General features: G+C 41.7%; 1 pseudogene; it reads left to right on the top strand.

Moving 5' to 3' along the window:
• The window catches only part of LOC133556090 (protein shisa-6-like), a 107,961-nt pseudogene extending 88,346 nt beyond the window's left edge, over positions 1 to 19,615 (top strand).
• The last annotated feature ends 8,129 nt before the right edge of the window (positions 19,616 to 27,744 follow it).

The following is a 27,744-nucleotide window of genomic DNA, read 5'->3' as shown; positions in this document are numbered from 1 at the left end:
ATTATTATTCCTATTCATCTTCCTCTTCTTCATCAACTAATTATTATTTTTGTATCCTCTTTTTCTTCTTTTTTCATCCTCTTTTTCTTTTTTATCATCTTTAATACTCTTTGTGATCTTTTTATCTTCTTTTTCTTCTTCTTTTTTTCTTTTTTCTTCTTTGTCTTCTTCATTTCATTCTTCTTCTTTAGCTTTGTTATCTTCTTCTTATTATTCTTCCTCTTCATCTTCCTTTTCATCTTCCTCTTCTTCAACTAATTCTTATTTTTCTTTTTTATCTTTGTCTTTATCATCTTCTTTTATCATCTTCTTCTTCATTGTATCCCCTTCTTCTTTTCCTTCTTTTTTATCATTTCTTTCCATCTTTTTATCTTCATCATCAACTTATTTTTCTTTTGTCTTTTTCTTTTTTATCATTGTCTTTATTAACTTCATGATCTTTTTGTCTTCTTCTTTCTACCTTCTTCTTCTTCTTCTTCTTCTTCTTCTTCTTCTTCTTTTGTTCTGTCTTCTTTCTCTGCTTTACTTTCCACTTGAACGTTCCAAAGAGAGCGAGAGAGATTTTCCACTAGCAGCACGTGGAAAAAGAAAGATTTATGATTTTTGGGTCAGTCTTTCCTCCCTGCAGAACAAAGTCCATGTTCTCCATTTGAACATCATTTGGACTTTCTTTTCATCACTCTTTAATGATGTCACTCTTTTACTGGCTCTTAATTGGCACACTAGCATACTTACACTTACTATTCTCAGTGTACACCTGTGTACTTAGTTCTCTCAGGGCCTGATTTACGAAAGATTCGTGTGTACTAAAAACACGTGCAAACCTGAAAAGCTGATCTACTGAACTTGTGAGCAAAGGATTGTGTCTGTTGAGTGACCAGAATAAGGCGTGCAAAAATGCAAAAAACGCCCAGAATACTGAGAGAAGAAGATTCAAATATAATTATTTAGCAAACGCAATGTGATTTATCAACACTCCCGTCCGAAAAGTAGGGGCAGGTTGACAAAGACTGTGAGAAAGGAGGTCAACCTGCTGCACAGAAATACGATGGACCATCCTCCGTCCTGTCAATTTTTTTGACAGTTCGAAATAAAAAAAATATTAGACACATTGTCAATTCAGCAACATCCTTTTATCATATCATAACTTCTTTGTGAGTTGAGGGGCTGATCATAACAAAATTCAATTGATGCGTTTTGTTTTCTGTGAAAGTCTCTTTGCTGGGAGGGTTCTCCTGGTGCCGACAGATCTTTCTTGACCCCGGTAGACCGGTTGAATCAAGTCTTTTATTGACATACACCAGTATGGTTTTGCTTTCCAGCAATTTATATTTAGGACTTTTCAGTCCGGCGTGTCTCTGCTTCCTGTGTCTCTCCCTCTGGCTCCAACTCCAACTCTTGTGTCTCGGCCCGGCTGCTGTTAATAAAGGCGACAGGTGAGTAGATAACCAGTCCCAGCTGGACAATCCACTCACCTGTCGCTGGCTTCGAGGCCGGCCCTACTCACCCCATTCCTGTGGCACTATACAAAGCTCTCCATATTCCACATTTCTCAACCGATTTGAACCGTTTTGACATCCACACACTCCACCCACCCTGAACATTCAAGCATATCAGTTGCCCTCCCGGGGTTTGGCAGTTTGCATTGACACACAACTGCTGACAGAATTGCACATTTGAGTTACTATTATAAAATATTAACTTATCTCTTACATGGATTTTTTTTTTTGCACATTAAGTGCACCCTAGCTCTCACAAGCGCTGAATAAAATTTAAAGGGTTCGGTTGCAGATGCACTTTGGACTGCTTCGAAAGTGTACATAAAAAGAGGTAGCTTTTATATTTGTCTTCTGCAAGTTTGAAAATATAATACAAATGTGGGAGCATAGAAACATGAATGTGCAGTAAATGAGTGTCTCCATGGTGACAGCCCTGTATAGTACATGCAAAATACTAATTTAAATAAGGCGGTCTGCACAAATTTTCAATTGCACACCCAGTCTTAGTAGATCGCATTAATAACACATGGTATTTCAAAAAATAGCACAAGCTGTTTAGCGCGTGGTGTTAGGATCTTTGTAAATCAGGCCATTTGTGTGCTATGTGCACCAAATGTTCTACGAGGAGAGAAAAAAAAATCCTTAGCCAGCTAAAACACCTGCATCACAACAGCGAAAAGCCTACAAAGACACCTGCTGCTAATCAAACTACTCCAAAGTCATCCGTAAATATTTCAATATTCTTTTTAGAAAATAATACGGAAGTTGTCTTTAATCTGTGTTGGTCTTGAGAAGCAGAAAGTTATTTGTATTTGTAAAAAAATGTGTATGCACATCATCTACTAAATCAATCTCCAATCACATGAAATGGAATTTTGCCTCCTGTTCGCAATCATTATTAAAAGACAAGACGACGGATGGTTATATTTTTGAAACCCAATATAAATACTATATAAATGTAAATAAAAGTCAGCTTACAGCATAGCCAATGAGAGCTCCATTATTAACCATTCAAAAAGCACCAACAATACTCCATTTACATTTCGTGGCTTGGATATCAACCAAGTATTAGTGATATTGTTATTATAAGCGCTAAAGCAGACAAACTATTAATAGTGGCGCCGTGATCACCTCCTGTGTCCCCATGTTTACATCGAGTGGTCTGCTGTTTCCTCGCTTCCATGCTCCCTGTAAATTTATTGTAGATCATGAATCCTGCGTTTTACCTGCACATGAGACATCTGAGTAGGTAATCTGACACGTTGGGACACTTTGACAGCCAGAACTACATTACTGACAGTCCATTTATGTTGATAAGTAGACGTAGGACGCAGTTGTCTCCTTTCTCGCAGATATTTCTGCGCAAGACTAAATACAAAAATACAAAAATGGGGGGAAATTCCTGGTAATCAGGGAATTTTTGTAACCAGGAATGTCCAGGGTGGGTGGAGTTTGTGGATTTTGGAACGGTTGGAATCGGATGATAAATGTGGGATATGAAGAGCTTTGTATAGTGCCTATTCATTTTCAATGGAGTGAAATTCCTGGTAATTACAGGAATTTTCAAAACCGGGAAACAACCTGGCTTGAAAGTCCAGGGTGGGTGGAGTGTGTGGATGTTTTAAACCATGGGTGTCAAACTCTAGCCCGCGGGCCAAATTGCCGGTTTTGACTTTGGAATATTTAGGAGTGAGGGAATTTCACGACTGGATTTGTTGCACAGGTGGCATCCTATGACAGTTCTATGCTGGAAATCACAGAGCAGCCCATTCTTTCACAAATGTTTGTAGAAACAGTCTCCATGCCTAAGTGCTTGATTATATACACCTGTGGCCTGGCCAAGTGTATAAAACACCTGATTCTCATCATTTGGATGGGTGGCCAAATACATTTTACAATATAGTGTACCTACAATTCTGACCCCTGGCCTCTGGTGGCGGCCAAGACACATTGAATGATTGATGAGCTCAGCACTAACTTGCTTTTAAACACTCCTGCGGCGCTACGTGCACGTCCGTCCACGTGCACTGCCCCACTTTTACTTGTATTTTAGGACGTTCCCAGTCGGCCGTGTTTGCCCTCATCTTCCTCTCCTCCTGGAGACTACTTCTCTATGTCTTCATTATCTTCATCATTCTTATCATCATTTTCATTATCCTCATCATTATAGAATAGAATAGAAAGTGCTTTATTGATCCCTGGGGGAAATTCAGCACCACAGTTCGCTCACAATAAACAATAATAATAATAAATAATATATTGTGGCAAATGCAAGAAACAGAACGTTGTCTCTTCAATGTCTTTATTGTAGACTGCCAACATGAGAATCTCACAACACAACACAACATGCACTTTTTATGTGTTCTCCCAAAACGCAAAACCACACCCCTTCTCTAAGTGTGAGCATGGTCTTAGTGCCCGCCACACAGCCCCCCCCCCCCCCCCCCCCCCCCCCCCCGAACACCCAGACAGCAAGTTATGGGGAATACATAACAGGGGGCCTCACTCACCTGCCGCAACGGGTAAAATGTCCATCCCGCGGTGGAGCGGGTGTACCCTGTGGGGAAAAAACAATATCAGGGCCCTGTGGAGGCGAAGGACATTCAACTCTAATAGATTTCGGAGGGCGACTTCGGCGGGGGACTTGGCCCGGCAGCACCTCATCACCTGCGATACAATGCGCCGGTTTAATCCTGTCCAAAGAAACGCATTCCCTACGCCCGCCCATATCCAGTACAAAAACCTTAGGACCGCGTTCTAGAACCCTAAATGGGCCATCGTAAGGGGGTTGGAGGGGCGAACGGTGGGCGTCGTGACGGACAAAAACAAAACGGGCATTTTTAAGCTCTGATGGCACAAATGATTTTGGGAAACAGTGGTGGACCGGGCCAGGAGCCAAGGACTCCCTCGGCCAAAAGTGAAACGATCGCGGGGCGCCACCCTCAGGTAAAAATTCACCCGGGACACGGAGTGGTTGACCAAACACCAATTCAGCGGGGGCCGCAGCGAGATCCTCTTTAGGGGCCGAGCGCAACCCGAGCATAACCCAAAGTAAACGGTCAACCCAATTGCTATCCACGATGGCCGCACGCAGAGCCGCCTTAAGCGACCGGTGAAAACGTTCACATAAGCCGTTAGCTTGGGGGTGGTAGGCTGTCGTACGGTGCACCTGCACTCCCAATGACTGCGCCAACGCTGACCAAAGCTCTGACACGAACTGGGATCCCTTGTCCGAGGTGATATCGGATGGCGTGCCAAAACGCGCAACCCAGGCCGACAGAAACGCACGGGCAACGTCCACAGAGGCAGTGGAGGGAGGAAAGAGGAACTGCTTCTGGCCATCTGGTATTACGATCCACCATCGTTAGCAAGTGTGTATAACCCTGCGACGGAGGGAGGGGGCCAACTAAGTCCACATGCACGTGGTCAAACCGCCTGACCGGAATTGTAAATGGTTCGAGGGCCGCTTTAGTGTGCCGATGGACCTTGGCGCGCTGACATGCCACGCATGCGGCTGCCCACTGCCTAGCATCCTTCCTAAGGCCAGCCCAAACAAACTTGGCATCAACCAACTTGACGGAAGCCCGAACGCCAGGGTGTGACAGGGAGTGTATCGCGTCAAAAACCCGGCGGCGCCAGTCTACCGGGACGACAGGTCGCGGGCGGCCAGTGGACACATCGCAGAGGAGGGAGGGACCGCCGTCCTGCACCACCACCTCCTTGAGCACAAGCGCCGTACCTTCAGCTTTGAGTGCGCGGATGCCGGGGTCGTCGGGCTGGTCAGCGGCCATTCCCGAAAAAACTAAACCAAGCTGCACGGGGCACACAAGGACGCGCGAGAGACAGTCGGCCACAGGGTTGGCCTTACCGGCCACATGCTGAATGTCCGTAGTGAACTCAGAGATAGACGACAAATGACGCTGTTGACGGGCTGACCAAGGCTCCGTGACCTTTGACATGGCAAACGTCAGGGGTTTGTGGTCCACAAAAGCCGTGAAAGACCGACCCTCCAACAGAAAACGAAAATGGCGTGTTGCGAGATATAGTGCTAACAATTCACGGTCAAATACACTGTACTTCCGCTCGTTATCCCGCAGTTTACGACTGAAGGCTGCCACACATTCGCCACCCGCTGCTCAACTACAGCAGCCACGGCGACATCAGACGCATCCGTCGTCAAACCCACGGGCGCCGTGGAAACAGGGTGGGCGAGAAGAGTAGCCCCTGCGAGTGCGGATTTTGCCTTCTGAAAAGCTTGGACCCGCTGAGGAGTCCATTCGAGGGAATCGCTAGCCTTTTTGTTACGTAGGGCAGGTTCAGGCTGCAGGAGGTGGGCAGCGCGCGGAAGGAACCGATTATAAAAATTAATCATGCCCAAAAACTCCTGCAGAACTTTGACAGTGGAGGGGCGAGGAAAATCCGCCACTGCCTGCACCTTCGAAGGCAAAGGAATCGCACCCTGCGACGAAATACGGTGACCTAAAAAATCAATCTCCGACAGCCCAAACTGACATTTAGAAGGATTTACGATCAGTCCGTGCTCGTCAAGCCGTTTGAACACCTGTATTAGATGTGACTGGTGCTCCTCAGCTGAAGGACTCGCCACCAAAATGTCGTCGAGATAAACAAATACAAAATTGAGCCCGCGCAACACTGAGTCCATTAGTCTTTGAAAGCTTTGTGCTGCCCCCTCAAGGCCAAAAGGCATACGCAGGAACTCAAAAAGCCCAAACGGGGTCATTACCGCCGTCTTGGGCACGTCCTCGGCGCGCACCGGAACCTGGTGATAACCGCGAACTAGGTCTACCTTTGAAAAAATGGCGGCACCAGCCAGGCGCGCCGAAAAGTCCTGGATGTGCGGAATAGGGTAGCGGTCGTGCGTTATGATGTTGTTAAGGCGGCGAAAATCCCCACAAGGGCGCCAGGAACCGTCTGACTTAGGCACCATGTGCAAGGGGGAAGCCCACGGGCTGTTAGAACGTCTAACGATGCCTAAACGCTCCATAGTAGCAAACTCCTCTTTAGCAATGGTCGATTTAGCCGCGTCAAGACGGCACGCGCGCGCAAAAACTGGCGGGCCCACAGTGGGAATAAAATGTTCAACGCCGTGTTTAGTGTCCGCGGTGGAGAAAGCGGGAGTGGTTAACGACGGAAAATCCGCCAGCAAACGCTGAAAAACGTCACCAGATACCGAATAATTAGCGTGTGTTAACGGTCCAAGTCCCCCTGCCTTACATGTAAAAGATGAAAAAGACACAGCATCAATCAATCGGCGGTTAGCAACATCAACAAGCAGTCCATTAGCACACAGAAAATCCGCGCCAATAATGGGGACTGTGATGGCGGCGATGATAAAATTCCACTGGAAATTACGTCCATTGAAGCAAACAGTCACCAACCTGGAGCCGAAAGTGTCGATTGATGAGCCGTTGGCGGCACTCAGCAGCGGCCCGCAGCCACCTGTCGCCTTGTCCCCTTTTGTGGCAGGTAGCAGGCTGACTTGCGAACCGGAGTCCACCAGGAAACGTCTCCTTGACGACGAGTCAGCGATGAAAAGCCGCTTGCTTGTTTCGCCGGCGCCCACAGCCGCTACTGAACGCCGGCGTTGGAGTTTCCCGGGGCCGTGAAGGAGCAAGGAGGGACACACCGTTGGGCTTTGGCGCCAAAACGTTGATGGAAGAAGCACTGGCCAGTTTCGCGCCTTTTCCGGGTAGTGACTCCCGCCACTACTGCTGGGTCGGCGTCCTCCGCCGTCTGCAGCGGGAGCGCTTCCACGCTCTGCACGGCAAACCGTCTGGAAGCCACCAGCACCCGGTCAGCTTCTTCAGCCAATCCCCGGTAATCGCGGGAGGCCAGGGAAGTGGAGTTAGCTAGCGCTGCACGGGCTGCAGGTGGAAGCCGCCGCAAGAAAAGATGCAGGAAAATGAACCCGCCTTCTTTGGATCCCAGCAGCTACAGCATACTGTCCATCAAATCCACGGCGGTGCCATCGCCCAAACCCGGCAGGGAAAGAAGTCTATCCGCCCTCTCAGCGTCAGTCAGAGTGAATCTTTGAAGCAGGAGATTCTTGAGGGCTGTGTACTTGCCGCTCTGTGGAGGGTCTCGCAACAGCTGCATAGCGCGGCGAGTAGTCTCCTTGTCGAGGGCTGTCACCACCAGGTGATACCGGGAGTCGTCGCCGTCGATTCCCCGCAGGTTGAAAAGTGACTCGATGTGCTGGAACCATGATGCTGGGTCGCTCTGCCAGAACTCTGGAAGTTTGCAGTTTGCTGGAGTCGCAGTTTGCTGGAGCTGGGGCGACATGGCCGATGAAGACACCTCTTCCGCGTGAAACATAGTCGGGGTCACCAATGTGGCAAATGCAAGAAACAGAACGTTGTCTCTTCAATGTCTTTATTGTAGACTGCCAACATGAGAATCTCACAACACAACACAACATGCACTTTTTATGTGTTCTCCCAAAACGCAAAACCACACCCCTTCTCTAAGTGTGAGCATGGTCTTAGTGCCCGCCACAATATTATATAAGTAATATATGAATAATATAAATATATTCTACATATATTCTACATTTAAGTGCAGTCAAGGAACATATGCATTATACAGTCTGATGGCTGTCGGTATGAAGGACCTCCTGTGTCGTTCCGTGTTGCATTTTTGGAGTCTGAGCCTTCCACTGGACGTGCTCATTCTCTCCGCATTGTCCGAGTGTAGTGGGTGGGAGGTGTTTTCCATAAAGGCTAGGAGTTTTGCTAGACTTCTCCTCTCTGACACCACCAAGAGTCCGTTGTGTGTCCAGCAACAACCGCTTCGTCACGACAGCAGGTTCCCCCAAACCCAAGATCTTGTCAATTTTGTTGAGGCCAGTTAAATAGTTCCAATGTTTAGATTTGGAGAGCAGTGCAAAAAGAGAAAACAAGAAAGTTAAGACAAGAAAAAACAAAGAAGCAAGCAGGAGAGATAAGGGAGAGGAAAGGGGAACGTCCACCCTCGATGAGTGCCGGCCTACTTGTTTTCTTGCATATGTTTACTTCCTGTTTGCTTGTTTTATTACATATTTTTATTTCCTGTCTGCTTGTTTCTTACTTATTTTTACTTCCTGTCTGTTTGTTTTCTTACATATTTCTACCTCTTGTATTCTTGCTTAAATATTTATCTTTACTGTCTGCTTGTTTTCTTACATATGTCCACCTCCTGTCTGCATTTTTGTTACATATTGGTACCTCCTGTCTACATGTTTGTTATATATTTTTTATGTCCTTTATGCTTGTTTTGGTATGTATCTCTGCTTATTGTCTTCTTATTTTCTTACATATTTCTGCTTGTTTTCCTATATATTTTTTACTTCCTGTCTACTTTTTTTCTAACATATTTTTACTTCCTTTATGCTTGTTTTCTTACTTTTTTTTATGTCCTGTCTACTTGTTTTCTTACTACAACATATTTCTACTTGTTGTCTGCATTATTTTGTTACATTTTTCTACTTTGTGTCTGCTTGTTTTTTTTTTCATATTTCTGCTTCCTTTCTGCTTGTTTTCCAACATATTTTTCCTTCCTATGTGCTAATTTTCTTACATATTTCTACTTCCTGTCCGCATTCTTTTGTTACATATTTCTACTTCCTATCTGCTTGTTTTTTTCCACATATTTCTGGTCCCTGTGTGCTTATTTTCTTACATATTTCGTCTTCCTGTCTGCATATTTTCTTACATATTTTCACTTCCTGTATACTTGATGTCTTACATATTTATGCTTCTTGTCTTATTGTGTCACTTTGAAAAGCAAGCTGGACATGCGCAGTATTTTACTGCTACAAGAAGATCAGACAAAAATTGAATTGTACCGAAATCAAATCAATGTTCCCTTTACAATCAAAGTACATATAATTATTCTGTTTCAGACTCCAAAAATATTAAGACAAAAACCCTAATTATTGAAAAGAATTGATAGGTTCTCGTGCAGAAACAATGTGGAATAAATTACAGATCAAATGTTCAAGTCAACATTACGTTTAAGTTTATTGAACACTTTTTTGGGACGTTAAGGTGATGAAAGTTAAAAAAGTAAAAGAAAATATTTTAATGATGCTCAGCACTTCTCATTGATGTCTTTGTGAAACATTCATGATCTTTCTCTGTTGTTTGATGACTGGATATGTAGTTCATCTTGTGATCAATATTAAAACAACTGATCATGTATACTTGCAATTAAGGCCCTTGGAGTGGAAAGACGTCACAACTTATTAAAAAAAAGATTAATTATGAAGAAAATTAGTATTTCTGCATCGTGTTAGCTAACTGCTGAAGTGTGTGTGCGCGCGTTTGTTTGTGTGTGTGTGTGTGTGTGTGTGTGCGTGCGTGCGTGCATGCATTTGTGTGGCGGGATGAATGTGTGTTCGTGCGTGCATGTGTGCGTGTGCGTGTGTGCGAGCTTGTGTGCCAGACTCCTATGATGTATTTGTCATGAAAAGAGTGCTACTGAGCGCAAGTGTGTTGTACTGACAAGCAGTAAGTGAAGAACATTTTCCACCATCAAGTCAGCCTGATGACTCGTGAAGTCACTATGTGATGATGTCACCATGCGATGATGTGATGATGTCACGACCTGATTATGTCATGATAGAATGATGTCACGATACAATGTCATGATGTTAAGACGGGATGATGTCACGATGCGATGATGTCAAGATGTGATGATGTCGCAACCTGATTATGTCGTGATGGAATGATATTACATCCAATGATGTCAAAGTCTGACGATGTCACGATGCACTAATTTCTCAAAGCGATATTTTATGATATGATAATGTCATGACCCTATGATGTGATGATGTCATAATGGAATGATGTCACGATGTGATGATTCACAATGTGATGATGTCACGATGGAATGATGTCACGATGCGCGGATGCCACAATGCGAAAATATCATGACCTAATGTCACGATGTGATGATATCATGACCTGATGATGTCACGACACAATAATGTCAAGATGCGATGATATCATGACCCGATGATGTCACGATGCATTGATGTCATGATGGAATGATGTCACGATGCGATGATGTTACGATGGAATGATGTCACGATGCGATGATGCCATGATGGAAGGCTGTCAAGATGTGATGATGTCACGATATGATCATATCATGACCTAATGTCACAATGTGACGATATCATGACCTGATGATGTCACGATGCAATGATGTCATGATGTTAGGATGTCACGATGCAATGATATCATGACCTGATGATGTCACGATGCAATGATAATGTCACGACCCGATAATGCCATGATGGGATGTCATGATCCGATGATGTCATGATGTGATAATGTCTCATTGTGAGGATGTCACGATGCGATAATATCATGATCTGATATCATGAACTGATGATGTCACGATGCAATGATGTCATGATGGAATGATGTCACGATGTAATGATGTTACAATGGAATGTCACGATGCGATGATGTTACAATGGAATGTCACGATGCGATGATGCCATGATGGAAGGATGTCAAGATGCGATGATGTCACGATGTGATGATATCATGACCTAATGTCACAATGTGACGATATCATGACCTGATGATGTCACGATGCAATGTTGTCATGAAGTTAAGATGTCACGATGCAATGATGTCACGATGCAGTGATATAATGACCTGATGATGTCACGATGCAATGATGTCACGATGCGATGATAATGTCACGACTCTATAATACCATGATGGGATGTCATGATCCGATGATGTCATGATGTGATAATGTCACATTGTGATGATGTCACGATGCGATGATATCACGACCTGATATCATGAACTGATGATGTCACAATGCAATGATGTCACAATGCGATGTCATAATGTAATGATGTCAAGATGTGATGATGTCACAATGCAATGATGTCACGATGGAACGATGTCATGAAGCGCGGATGCCACAATACGAGGATAACATGACCTAATGTCACGATGGGATGTGATGATATCATGACCTGATGATGTCACGACACAATGATGTCAAGATGCGATGATATCATGACTCTATGATGTCACGATGTGATGATATTCAACCTAATGTCACAATGCGATGATGTCACGATGCAATGATGTCACGATGTTAGGATGTCACGATGCAGTTATATAATGACCTGATGATGTCACAATGCGATGATATATTACCTGATGATCTCACAATGCGATGATGCAATGATGTCACGATGTGATGATGTAACGATGCGATGATGTCATGATGCGATGTCACGATGCAATGATATCATGACCTAATGTCACGATGTGATGATATCATGACCTGATGATGTGAAAATGCAATGATGTCACGATGTGATGATGTCACGGTGCGATGATGTCACGACGTTAGTGTTTCAGCATTAGACACTCTGAAGGCGTCTTCCTCTTTAATTAGCATCAGTGTTGCTTCACCTTTAATTAGGCAACAGATTAGCGAGCAGCTGTCAATCTTATTACCGTCGCTGTTATCGCTTCACATCTCACATGCGCCTCCACAGACGACCACAAGCTGACTGGAGGTTAAAGCGTTACCGTGGAAACCCACCATGCCGCATCTGTTCATTAAGTTTGTCGTCGTCAGCGCACTCCCTCTTAGGATGTTTGACGCCTCTCACACGCGATGATGGAACACGTCTTTGGAGCAACGGCTGAGTTTCACTCCGGAATTCAACGAGCCTTCTCGTGTGTCCTGACTGGAAGAAGATGGAAGCTGCGACACACGAGCCACAATCAATGGAGACGATGATGTCATCATGGCGAGCAGACCCACGGACGCTTTGGAGGCCGTGTGCTCGTCCACACAGGAGCTTCATGCAGCGATTATGGCGGGACAAAGGCCAGAAGACATAGAAGTGTCACATCGGCAAATAATGTCACCTATGATGTCATCATGCTGGTCACGTGACCCTGAGGGCGAGGCTAGCGGCAGCTTTGTGTGATGTTACTTCTGAGCTAACAACGAAGACATCAGATAAATCTGTGCTTATCCTCGTCGTACCTCCTCGAAATATTGAAGACCAAACACACACAGAGGAGGGACAAGTCCTTCTGGTCCAGACGTGGCATAACATAGGAGGGACGAGTCCTTCAGGTCCTGACATTCAGGAATGTTCCCTTGAGGAAAGTTTTTCTCCAGAAGCGAAGATTGATGACATTTCCAAGGTTGTTTTGTCACACATCAGCGGAAGACATATTTATATTTATATTTATATTTAAATATCAATATGCAGGACGATCAGATGCTCCACCCCTCAAATTGAAAAAGTGAAGAAGACTTTTGAAAGACAAGAAAAGTCCAAGTGTTGCTTCCTGGACATCATGTTCAAGGACTTGACTAACAAAACAAGGACTTGACTAACAAAACATGGACTTGCCTACAAAAACAAGGACTTGACTACAAAAACATGAACTTGACTACAAAAACAGACTTGACTACAAAAACATTGACTTAACTACAAAAATAAGGACTTGACTATAAAAACAAGGACTTGACTACAAAAACTTAGACTTGACTACAAAAACATGGATTTCACTACAAAAATTTGGACTTGACTACAAAAACAAGGACTTGACTACAAAAACATGAACTTGACTACAAAAACAAAGACTCGACTACAAAAACAATGAATTAACCACAAAAACAAGGCCTTGACTATAATAAAACAAGGACTTGAGTACAAAAACATGTACTTGACTACAAATACTTGGACTTGACTACAAAAACATGGATTTGACTACAAAAATTTGGACTTGACTTAAAAAAACAAGGACTTGACTACAAAAACATGGATTTGACTACAAAAATGTGGACTTGACTACAAAAACAGGGACTTGACTACCAAAAAAAGGACTTGACTACAAAAACAAGGACTTGACTACAAAAACTACGCTCATCATATCCACAAAACTATTCAGATGGACTTCACTCACATGTATGGTCATTCCTTTGGTATAAATTAATAATTGTATATATATATATATATATATATATATATATATATATATATATATATATATATATATATATATATATATATATATATATATATATATGTATATATCCATCCATCCATCCATTTTCTACTGCTTATTCCCTTTGGGGTCGCAGGGGGCGCTGGTGCCTATCTCAGCTACAATCGGGCGGAAGGCGGGGTACACCCTGGACAAGTCACCACCTCATCGCAGGGCCAACACAGATAGACAGACAACATTCACACCCACATTCACACACTAGGGCCAATTTTAGTGTTGCCAATCAACCTATCCCCAGGTGCATGTCTTTGGAAGTGGGAGGAAGTCGGAGTACCCGGAGGGAACCCACGCATTCACGGGGAGGACATGCAAACTCCACACAGAAAGATCCCGAACCCAGGATTGAACCCTGACTACTCAGGACCTTCGTATTGTGAGGCAGATGCACTAACCCCTCTGCCACCATGAAGCCCTATATATATATATATATATATATATATATATATATATATATATATATATATATATATATATATATATATATATATATATATATATATATATATATATATATATATATATATATATATACATATATATATATATATATATATATATATATATGTATATATATATATATATACACACACACACACACATATGTATGTGTATATATGTACATATGTATCTATATATGTATATGTATATATACACACTTATATATGTATGTATATATATATATATATATATATGTATGTATATATATATATATATATATATATATACAGCGATTAATCGTTGTTTGTTCATAGTTAACTCAAATTTAACTGCACTTAATTGCAGATAAATATATATAATATTTTTTTTTCAAGGAAATTAAAATCACACATCATACTTTTTCAAACAGTTCGACACAAAAAGGACAGAAAAACACTTTTAATGACAGTTTAAAAAAAATGACCTGCATTGCGTTGGCGTCTTGCCAAATTGTGTATTTTGTATAAATAAATCATCTGTGTCCCTGCTGTAGGAGCACTTGCATTCAGAGGAGGAGCTACACGTCCATGTTTAGATACCAGTTTCATTCATAATAACACAAACCATGGTTTGATTGTCAAAGAAGTTTGATAATGTAATCTGTGACTACCGTCCGTGTGGTTAATGCAGAAATCTCACAGGTATGATTATAGTACACGTGTATGATCACAATACACGTGCACACTCCTAGCTCATTATTAAAAACAACAACAACACACTATTCCGATTCTTTTCACGAAGCAATTAAAAACACAATTCAATAGGAGAAATTTGTCACTGAAAACATGTTCTTCTTCATATTGAATATGTGCATCAGGCATTTATTCATTTTTCTACATAAAACAAAGTAACTTGTTTTTTCATGGACCCACAACGGAAAACAATTCGTTTTTCTGATTTTGTGCACAATTTGCAAATTGACTTATTTTGTATGTGCAGCTACAAAAACGGGGAAGAAAAAGAAGTTTTGGGGGATTTCTTTTTTCTTTTTTTTTTTTTAAATACTACAGTATTTATTTATTGTAGAAACATTTTTCTACATGAGGTTCAAGCGTGTGAGAGCTTCTGATGCTCGGAACTTCCCGGTTCACTATTTGGACCTGGACAAGTTGTATGGTCATGTTGGCTCCGCCCACTCCCAAAATAATGATAATAATTATAATGTTGATTTTGAACGTCACAAGACCCCTATTGACTTTCCAGACTTGTGTTTCAGTAGCCGCTGTTGACCTTTGACCCCCTGTCCCTCTCCCCAGGTAACCAGCATCACCATGACTACCAGCACAGTCACCTGGACCTCAGTGGCGCCCTCACGCCTCAGCTGGGTAAGAACGCCGTCGCTCTTGTTGGGATGTCAGCGCCGAAGTCATGTTTGCTACAGTCAGCTGTGATGTTTGAGGAAGGGGAGGAGCCTATGGCGCGCACTATCAGTATCTTGTCATTGACGCTTCTTCTTTGGCTTTGTCAGCAAGCAGACACGTGCGCTACGGTGAGTCATACACATGCACGTCGTGACCATGTGTATCCGCTTCCTGCTACGCGCGCACGCACACACATGCTAGCTTGTCGTTACCGTCGCCTCGCCGCCACTTCCTTTGTGTGTGTCCCCGCCCCCCTCGCCTGACCCACATTGCAATATCAGCTTTCGGAATGTTCCAAGATAGCAAACATGAACTATTGCTGACAACTCGATGACATCACAGGTCATGTAACCCCCTCAGTCTGTGTCCCTACTTCCCCCCCAGCCAGTGTAAGCCCCGCCCTCGGCGCCATACTGACCACGCTGCTTTTCCTCCTCCCCCAGAGAGACCCCAGCGGAACAACAACATCCTGACGGCCGCCACCGAGCCGTACGACGTTTCGCTTTCCAGATCCTTCCAGAACCTCAACCACCTGCCGCCCGCCTACGAGCTCAGCCTCCAATCAGACTTAAGTAAACACTCTCGACCCCGCCTCTTCAAGTGGATCATATTAGCACAGTGTTTATTCATCCATTCATTCCACGTGCTGATTACTGAAGGTATTAAGTGTCGTACGTGCATACTAATGTTTTAAGTCAGATTTTTCTCTCAGGTTATATTTATCCTCTTTTGTTGAGAAGAATTGTTTTCGGTAAAGTTTGCTTTGTGACAAAATGTTAGCTGTTGGCAAATGCCCAAAATCCTTGAATTTGAAAATTTTTGATTCAGTACATGAAGGATTTATTAACTCACTTTTAAATAAATTAACTCACATTTATTCCAATTAACTCACTTGTATTCACATTAACTCACAGTCAATCACATTAAATAACTTCAATATACATTTATTCCCAAAACTCACTTTTAGGCGCATTATGTCACATTTAATCCCATTAACTCACATGTAATCACATTCAATCATATTAAGTCATTTTAATCACATTAACTTTTTTTTTAATCACAATAACTCACATTCAATCACATTAACTCACTTTTAATCACAATCAATCAATCAATCAATCAATGTTTATTTATATAGCCCCAAATCACAAATGTCTCAAAGGACTGCACAAATCATTACGACTACAACATCCTCGGAAGAACCCACAAACTCACATTCAATCATATCATTCATTTTTAATCACATGTTATCACCTTAACTTATATTTAATCGTATTTAATCACATTAACACACTTTCAATTGCATTAACTCATATTTAATCCATACTTGTCAACCTTGAGACCTCTGATTTCGGGAGGTGGAGGGTTAATCACATTAATTCAAATGTTATCACATGTAATCACATTAACTCATATTTAATCACATTTGATCACATTAACTCATGTTTCTCATGTAATCACATTAACTCATATTTAATCACATTTGATCACATTAACTCATGTTTCTCATGTAATCACATTAACTCATATTTATTCACATTAACTCACATTTGATCAAATTTGATCACGTTAACTCTTATTTTATCACATTTAATCACATTAACTCATATTTAATCACATTTGATCACATTAACTCATGTTTCCCATGCAATTACATTAACTCATATTTAATCACATTAACTCAAATGTTATCACATTTAATCACATTTGATCACATGAACTCATGTTTCCCATGCAATTACATTAACTCATATTTAATCACATTAACTCAAATGTTTTCACATTTAATCACTTTAACTCATATTTAATCACATTTGATCACATTAACTCATGTTTCCCATGTAATTACATTAACTCATATTTAGTCACATTAACTCATATTTAATCACATTTGATTACTTTAACCCATGTTTCCAATATAATTACATTAACTCATATTTAATCTCAGTAACTCAAATGTTATCACATTTAATCACATTAACTCATATTTAATCACATTTGATTACATTAACTCATGTTTCCCATGTAATTACATTAACTCATATTTAGTCACATTAACTCATATTTAATCACATTTGATTACTTTAACCTATGTTTCCAATATAATCACATTAACTCATATTTAATCACATTTGATCACATTAACTCATGTTTCCCATGTAATCACATTAACTCATATTTTATCACATTTAATAACATTAACTCACATTTAATCACATTTGATCATGTTAACTCTTATTTTATCACATTTAATCACATTACTCGTATTTAATCACATTTGATTACATTAACTCATGTTTTCCATGTAATTACACTAACTCATATTTAATCACATTACCCGTATTTAATCATTCTTAATCATATTAACTCATATTAAATTAAATTAAATTAAATTGTAAATCAGGTTCAAACCTATTGTATTACATAACAACACAAATTAAAAAGTTATTCAGTTATATTAAACCCCAGTAATTGACATTAAAACACAATAAAACCCAACAATAAATCATAATAAAACATAAAAAATTGCATTAATTGACATGTTATCACATTAAATTACATTCAAACCTTATGAAACAGTAATAAACACAACAAGTCACATATAAACATTTTAATCCCAATAAAAACACATGAAACATGTAAATTACATTTCAAATGAAAAAAAATGTCTTCATGTGCTAAAAAGGAAGAAATAAACATTAATTTGCAGCTTTAATAAAAATGGTTTTGGAAGCATGTCACTTGACAGACGCTAATTAGCACTCGTTAGCAACTTCCTTCTGTATCACCGCTCGCCGTCGTGCTAATTGTGATGATGATGATGGCGACAATGATGGCGACAATGATGGCGAGGACTCGCCAGCGGCGTTGATGCTGAGTAATGAATCAAGACAGGAAGTGATGCACAGCTAGCATGTAGACTGAATCTTTGAATCAGGAGGCGGGGCCATGTTGTGTTGAGTGTGATGTCATGCTAAATGTAAAGAAAAATAAGAGAGGCAATGTTGCTATAGACTGAGTGGTCATTAGGAAGGAAAGGGGGCGGAGTCAGGTGAGACATCAAAAAACTCGTCCCCCTTGTGCCTTGACCGATGACATCATCACGGACGATGACCATCAATGTCGGCCATCTTGGCGCTCTCTGTCTCTCGTTTGTCCTGACGAAGACGGTTTTGTGTGTCAGGTGACAAGGACGTGGACGACTTCTACGGCAGGAAGCATCACCACGCTGACTTTGGCGGCCGAGGCCCCGCCCACATGATGAAGATGAACGACCAGCCCCATCACCACCAGCAGCGGCAGCGCCCTCGCCGCGTGCAGCGGGCCTTGTCCCAGGACCACGTCCTGTCCCCGCCCAGGACGCCGCGCCGCGGGGACTACGGCCTGTCCTCGTACGGCGCGGTGGCGGCGGCGGCGTACGGGAGCAGCCGCCACCTCTCGGACGAGCAGCTGCTGTCGGCGGACCGCCTGCACTCCCAGGATCCTCTGCTGTCACCCGCCATGCGGCGTGACAAGTTCCGAGAGAAGGCCATGGCGCGCGCCATGTCCCCACGCCGACATGCTGCTCCCCACCACGCCCGTCATGGACCGCCACAAGATGACCAAGATGCACTCTCAGCCCGGCGACGCCTACAATACGTTGACGATCAACCACCACGCCAGCGCCGGCAAGAGGCAGGCCTTCGCCTCACGGCGGACGCACACGGTTGACCACCTGCAGTTCATCCCGGGACACCACCACACGTACCGCGGCGGGAAGAACGAGGTGACCGTTTGACCATTTCCTGCTCTTCAGCTTCCTGCTGCCGGCGATCATCAAAAGGGCTTGGAGCGGCGCCACGGCGAGGGATCCTCCGTTTTGTAACTGAACCTGTGAGGCTTGAGTTGGCCCCGCCCATCACGAGGCGGGCTGGACGGTTAACAAGCACAACGTTAGCGTTCATGCTAGCAAAGACTGTAAATAAGCTTCTTGCGTCCTTCTAGATCAGGGGTATCCAAACTTTTTCCACTGTGGGCCCCTCTCTGAAGCATTCTGATATTTTTCATATATGATATTTTTTTGTTTACCATTAGGGCTCCCCTTAAATTTCGTCCTGGGGACTCATAAGGGTCTCACAAGACAAATATGAAAAAAGAATAACCAATAATGAAGGAATTGATCTAAAGTTTATCTCCAAATTTAAGTGCATATATATATATATATATATATATATATATGTGTGTGGGAAAAATCAGAAGATTACTTCATCTCTACAGAACTGTTTCATGAGGGGTTCCCTCAATCATCAAGAGATTTTAATGGCAGCATTCACATACAATGGTTTATATAGGGCACAGAGTGGATGGGTACAGGCAGGCGTAGGGGCGTGGTGATTGGCTCATGTGTTACCTAGGAGGTGTTTGAGCCAATCACAACGCTCCTAGGTAACACATGAGCCAATCACCACGCCCCTACGCCTGCCTGTACCTACCCGTGCTGTGCCCTATACAAACCATGGTATGTGAACGCTTCCATTAAAATCTCCTGATGATTGAGGGAACCCCTCATGAAACAGTTCTGTAGAGATGTAGTAGTCTTGTGATTTTTTCCCACACATACATATATTGTGCTCTACCACGGTATCGAGCGCTATTCTCTGGATGATCTAATTAAGACATATATATATATATATATATATATATATGCAATTTTTTTCATTATAAGTTATTATTTTTTCATATTTTTTTTGTTTTGTTTTATGCACTTATTGTCAAACAAAACTTAGTTTTTATATGAAAAAAAACACAAAATAAGCAATAGTTTTCCCGAAAAATATTTCGAAGTGGAATATTTGAAGTAAAGTAATTGGAGCCTTAAATATAGCTGAATAATTCATCATAACATTGATTCATTATCATTTTTTGAGAAACGGAGAAAAATTTCCGCTAGAGTTCTTGGGGATCCGAAAGGGTCCGACTGATATAAGTGTATAAGTATGTATATAATATAATAATGTATATAAGTCATATATCCATCCATCCATTTCCTACCGCTTATTCCTTTTGGGGTAGCAGGGGGCGCTGGTGCCTATCTCAGCTACAATCGAGCGGAAGGCGGACTACACCCTGGACAGAAGTCATTTATATCTATATATATATATATATAGGGCTTCACGGTGGAAGAGGGGTTAGTGCGTCTGCCTCACAATACGAAGGTCCTGCAGTCCTGGGTTCAAATCCCGGCTCGGGATCTTTCTGTGTGGAGTTTGCATGTTCTCCCCGTGAATGCGTGGGTTCCCTCCGGGTACTCCGGCTTCCTCCCACTTCCAAAGACATGCACCTGGGGATAGGTTGATTGGCAACACTAAATTGGCCCTAGTGTGTGAATGTGAGTGTGAATGTTGTCTGTCTATCTGTGTTGGCCCTGCGATGAGATGGCGACTTGTCCAGGGTGTACCACGCCTTCCGCCCGATTGTAGCTGAGATAGGCGCCAGCGACTCCAAAAGGGAATAAGCGGTAGTAAATGGATGGATGGATATATATATATATATATATGTATACACACACACATATATATATATATATATATATATATATATATATATATAAATATATATATATATATATATACACACACTCACACACACACACTTAAATTTGGAGATAAACTTCAGGGCAATTCATCCGTTACAAGTTATTATTGTTTCATATTTGTTTTGCTTTTTTATATGGGAAAAAAACACAAAATAAGCAATAGTTTTCCCCAAAAAAATATTTCAAAGTGGAATATTTGAGGTGAAGTAATTGGAGCCTTGAATTGGTCAATTACAACATTGATTTTAATTAATTGTATTTTTTTTGAGAAATGACAGTTTAAGAAAAAATCCCACTATGGTTCCTGTAGACCCAAAAGGGAACCACTCTTAAAAATGTCAAAAATAAGTCATTGATGTTTTTATTTTTTTTTTGTTTTTTTTACTTTCAACACTTAAATCTCGTGATCACCTTCAGATCTATTTGCCGATTAATAACCATCTTTTTTTAAATGTTTTTTTATTATTTTGTTTAATGCCATTTGGGGCAAAGGAAATGTAGTTTTTTATATGGCAAACACACAAATACTCAATATTTTTCCCCCAAAATATTTAAAATGGAATATTTGATGCAAAGTCATTAGAGCTATTATAATGTTATGGATTACATAACATTATGATGATTTTTAATTGTTAAATAGGTCATAACAACATTGGTTTTAATTCATTATAATTTTTTGAGAAATGTTGTTTAAAAAAAATAAAAATAACACTAAAGTTCTTGGGGAACCAAAAGGGTCCCACTCATAAAAGTGTCAAAAATAAGTCATAGATTTTTTCATTTTTTTTACTTTAAACATTTAAATCTGTAGATCGTTATTTATTTTGTTTTGTTTTAAGCCCTTTTGTCAAAAATGGACACCCCTGTTCTAGAACCTTTCTTTCTCCTAATAGACATTTCAACTTCGATAAGGCTCCGCCCTGCCCTTTTAGCTCCGCCCACATGGACATGAGACATCTGCATATATTTGTTTACGTTTGTGCCGTTCACTTTGTTCAGTTCTCTGTTCCAACCAGCCAGAACCTGACAGCCAATCAGACGCTGTCTAACTGCGATGTCCTTCCTGCCAACATTAAATATATTCCCATTGAACAAAACATTCTGTTCATTTGGTACCAACAGAACCGTTAGTCAGAACCAGGCTGCACTCCATTGCGGGGGGGAGTGTCGTGGCCTCATTAACCCCGCCCCCTCCTTGTGTTCAGCCAATCAGCTTGTCCTCCTGTTTCCTGTCATCTTTGTGCTAAGTCATGGTTCTGATGGCTCTTTTAGAAGAAATAAACGCATTTACTTTGATGTTTTCTCCTGTTTTTATTGACCTGCACGTTTCAGATGTTCCTCCAAATGGTCAAAGGTCAGTGAAATTGTTTTTTTTTTTTATTATTATTTGTGTCCGCTTGAATGAAGAATCCTCCGTCCAAATGTCACACATCATAAACTGTCGGCTCGGTTGACCTTTGGATGAAAGCGGCCAGAAAGAAGTGTGAACTTTGCAAATCCCCCGCCCACCCTCGTCAATGCTGTCATTGGTCGAAAGTGTCAGACAGGAAGTGCTTCCTGTCCGACCGCTGACCTCCGAAGAAGTAAACGAAGCAGCCGATGCTAGTGCTGATGCCGGCGTGGGGGGCGGAGCTTGTGGATAAGGACTGTTCCAAAAAAAAAACATTTAGCGTTGTCAGGGCAACAGAGTGAACGCTGCAAAGATATAAGTGTAAAAAGAAGTTGAGCGATTTGAATGATGATACAACCGATTGTCTCCATGTGAGGCCCCGCCCATTGGAGCTTTGGGGGCGTCGCCCTGGGTAAGCACGACACCGATGATCGATAGCGTAGATGGCTAGATGCTGAATTAGCATGCGCCGAGTTAATAAAGCCGCCGCGCTCGCAGGTCTGGTGGGACGCCTCACGCCCGAGGCCTCAGGGCCTGGTTGCCATGGTAACCTGGGCAATATGGACCATTCAAACTCTGATACTTTTTTTGTGTATTGAAGGAAAACTTGTTATTATTATTTAAACTCCGACAGGCGACGCCTCCTCTCATTTGGGTTTTGATGTCATAACTGCAGAACGCCCCGAGGGAAGGTCAAAGGTTGTGAGACAACCATACTGTTACAAGGCTGTTGCCATGACTACGATGCTCCGGTCATTTTTCTGATGTGTTCTAGTTTATTCTTTATTGCGCGTACCTAAAAAATAAAAAGATTAAAGTTTTACTGTTGAAAACAGAACCAATATTTAATTATCATATTGTTTTATTCATCCATTTTCTACCGCTTTTCCCTTTTATTATATTATATTGAATGTGTAATTTTAAAGAGGAAAAGTAATAACTTTAGCTCTTTTACTTTCCAGTTGCTAAGCAGATGAAAATAAATGTACATTTGTCCATTTCAATAATTTATTATTTTATTATATACACACACATATATATATATATATATATATATATATATATATATGCATATATATATATATACATATATATATATATATATATATATATACACATACATATATATATATATACATATATATGTATGTGTGTGTGTGTGTGTAATATATATATATATGTATATATTGTCGCTAAGCAGATGAAAATATATGTACATTTGTCAATTCAATAATGTATTATTTTATTATATACACACACATATATACTGTATGCATATGTATATATATATATATATATATAGTATATATATGTGTGTGTGTAATATATATATATGTGTGTGTGTGTAATATTCATATAATATATATATATATATATATTAAAAGCGTTACTAAAACGGCCTTCTTTCATCTCCGTAATATCGCTAAAATTCGCTCCATTCTGTCCACTAAAGACGCTGAGATCATTATCCATGCGTTTGTTACGTCTCGCCTCGACTACTGTAACGTATTATTTTCGGGTCTCCCCATGTCTAGCATTAAAAGATTACAGTTGGTACAAAATGAGGCTGCTAGACTTTTGACAAGAACAAGAAAGTTTGATCATATTACACCTGTACTAGCTCACCTGCACTGGCTTCCTGTGCACTTAAGATGTGACTTTAAGGTTTTACTACTTACATATAAAATACTACACGGTCTAGCTCCATCCTATCTTGCCGATTGTATTGTACCATATGTCCCGGCAAGAAATCTGCGTTCAAAGGACTCCGGCTTATTAGTGATTCCCAAAGCCCAAAAAAAGTCTGCGGGCTATAGAGCGTTTTCCGTTCGGGCTCCAGTACTCTGGAATGCCCTCCCGGTAACAGTTCGAGATGCTACCTCAGTAGAAGCATTTAAGTCTCACCTTAAAACTCATTTGTATACTCTAGCCTTTAAATAGACTCCCTTTTTAGACCAGTTGATCTGCCGTTTCTTTTCTTTTTCTTCTATGTCCCAAGCTCCCTTGTGGAGGGGGTCCGGTCCGATCCGGTGGCCATGTACTGCTTGCCTGTGTATCGGCTGGGGACATCTCTGCGCTGCTGATCCGCCTCTGCTTGGGATGGATTCCTGCTGGCTCCGCTTTGGACTGGACTCTCGCGACTGTGTTGGATCCATTGTGGATTGAACTTTCACAGTATCATGTTAGACCCGCTCGACATCCATTGCTTTCCTCCTCTCCAAGGTTCTCATAGTCATCATTGTCACCGACGTCCCACTGGGTCATTATTGTCACCGATGTCCCACTGGGTGTGAGTTTTCCTTGCCCTTATGTGGGCCTACCGAGGATGTCGTGGTGGTTTGTGCAGCCCTTTGAGACACTAGTGATTTAGGGCTATATAAGTAAACATTCAATCAATCAATCAATCAATGTTTACTTATATAGCCCTAAATCACTAGTAAACATTCAATCAATCAATCAATCAATGTTTACTTATATAGCCCTAAATCACTAGTGTCTCAAAGGGCTGCACAAACCACCACGACATCCTCGGTAGGCCCACATAAGGGCAAGGAAAACTCACACCCAGTGGGACATTGGTGACAATAATGACCCAGTGGGACGTCGGTGACAATGATGACTATGAGAACCTTAGAGAGGAGGAAAGCAATGGATGTCGAGCGGATCTAACAGGATACTTCGAAAGTTCAATCCACAATGGATACAACACAGTCGCGAGAGTCCAGTCCAAGGAGGATCCAAGACACAGCAGCGAGAGTCCCGTTCACAGCGGAGCCAGCAGGAAACCATCCCAAGCGTAGGCGGACCAGCAGCGCAGAGATGTCCCCAGCCGATACACAGGCGAGCAGTACATGGCCACCGGATCGGACCGGACCCCCTCCACACAGGAGAGTGGGACATAGAAGAAAAAGAAAAGAAACGGCAGATCAACTGGTCTAAAAAGGGAGTCTATTTAAAGGCTAGAGTATACAAATGAGTTTTAAGGTGAGACTTAAATGCTTCTACTGAGGTGGCATCGCGAACTGTTACCGGGAGGGTATTCCAGAGTACTGGAGCCCGAACGGAAAATGCTCTATAGCCCGCAGACTTTTTTTGGGCTTTGGGAATCACTAATAAGCCGGAGTCCTTTGAACGCAGATTTCTTGCCGGGACATATGGTACAATACAATCGGCAAGATAAGATGGAGCTAGACCGTGTAGTATTTTATACGTAAGTAGTAAAACCTTAAAGTCACATCTTAAGTGCACAGGAAGCCAGTGCAGGTGAGCCAGTACAGGCGTAATGTGATCAAACTTTCTTGTTCTTGTCAAAAGTCTAGCAGCCGCATTTTGTACCAACTGTAATCTTTTAATGCTAGACATGGGGAGACCCGAAAATAATACGTTACAGTAGTCGAGGCGAGACGTAACAAACGCATGGATAATGATCTCAGCGTCTTTAGTGGACAGAATGGAGCGAATTTTAGCGATGTTACGGAGATGAAAGAAGGCCGTTTTAGTAACGCTTTTAATGTGTGCCTCAAAGGAGAGGGTTGGGTCGAAGATAATACCCAGATTCTTTACCGTGTCGCCTTGTTTAATTGTTTGGTTGTCAAATGTTAGAGTTGTATTATTAAATAGAGTTCGGTGTCTAGCAGGACCGATAATCAGCATTTCCGTTTTTTTGGCGTTGAGTTGCAAAAAGTTAGCGGACATCCATTGTTTAATTTCATTAAGACACGCCTCCAGCTGACAACAATCCGGCGTGTTGGTCAGCTTTAGGGGCATGTAGAGTTGGGTGTCATCAGCATAACAGTGAAAGCTAATACCGTATTTGCGTATGATGTCACCTAGCGGCAGCATGTAGATGCTGAAGAGTGCAGGGCCAAGGACCGAACCCTGGGGAACTCCACACGTTACCTTAACGTAGTCTGAGGTCACATTGTTATGGGAGACACACTGCATCCTATCAGTAAGATAAGAGTTAAACCAAGACAGGGCTAAGTCTGACATACCAATTCGTGTTTTGATACGTTCTAATAAAATATTATGATCGACGGTATCGAAAGCAGCGCTAAGATCGAGGAGCAGCAACATAGATGACGCATCAGAATCCATCGTTAGCAATAGATCATTAATCATTTTTGCGAGGGCTGTCTCCGTGGAGTGATTTGCCCTGAAACCGGATTGAAAGGTTTCACATAGATTGTTAGACGCTAAGTGTTCATTTAACTGCTCCACAACAATTTTTTCAAGGATTTTTGAAATAAAGGGAAGGTGAGACACCGGTCGGTAATTTACCATGAGGTCAGGATCGAGGTTAGGTCTTTTAAGAAGAGGATGAATAACCGCTTTTTTGAATGCTAGGGAAACAGTGCCCGAGGAGAGTGATAAGTTTATAATATTTAGCACTGATGGACCTAATAATACAAAGAGCTCCTTGATCAGTTTCCCAGGAAGAGGGTCAAGTAAACATGTTGTCTGTTTTATTCCATTTACACGTTGTAACAATTCCTCTAATGTTATTTCCTCAAAACGAGAGAAAGTATTTTGGAGGGCAGTATCCGCCGTATATACAATCGTGTCAGTGTTAATAGAACCCCGTTGTAGCTGGGACGCATTGTCTTTAATCTCCTTTCTAATGACTTCAATTTTCTTACTAAAGAATTGCATAAAGTCATCAGCTGAGTGGGTTGAGCTACTGGAAGGAGTCCCTTGTTGGGTTAGCGATGCTACCGTACTAAACAAAAATTTAGGATCGTTTTTATTACGGTGGATGAGATTTGAGTAATATTTAGCTTTAGCTAAGGTAAGCATGCGTTTATAAGTTATTAAACCATCACTCCATGCTTGATGGTGCACCTCAAGTTTAGTCGTGCGCCATTTGCGTTCCAGCTTTCTACATAATAATTTCTGAGCTCTAGTTTCTTCTGTAAACCACGGGGTGCGCTTTTTTGGAGCCTTTTTTAACTTTAGCGGTGCTATGTTATCAATGGTTTCGCGCAGGGCGTGGTTAAAGTTGTTAGTGAGGTTATCAATAGAGCCCACATACTTTGGGAATGGTGCCATTACCGAGGGCAGTAGGTCAGCAAGAGTTGTCGTTGTGGCTGTATTAATGTTGCGGCTGCTATAGCAGTTATTATTAGTATTAGTTTGACGAACATGCGTCTGAACCTCGAATTTTATAAGGTAATGATCGGACAATACTTTAGTATACGGGAGTATCGTAACTTTGGAAACGGTGATGCCCCTGACAAGCACTAGGTCTATCGTATTACCGTTGCGATGAGTGGGTTCATTTATTATTTGTGTGAGACCACAGCTATCAATTACAGTCTGGAGCGCTACGCACGGTGGGTCCGATGGGGTATTCATATGGATATTAAAGTCCCCC

The sequence above is a fragment of the Nerophis ophidion genome, linkage group LG07 (genome assembly GCF_033978795.1).
Source record: "Nerophis ophidion isolate RoL-2023_Sa linkage group LG07, RoL_Noph_v1.0, whole genome shotgun sequence".
NCBI classification, from domain to species: Eukaryota; Metazoa; Chordata; class Actinopteri; order Syngnathiformes; family Syngnathidae; genus Nerophis; species Nerophis ophidion.
The sequence above is the reverse complement of the archived record's forward strand: the minus strand, read 5'-3'. Positions and strand labels throughout refer to the sequence as shown.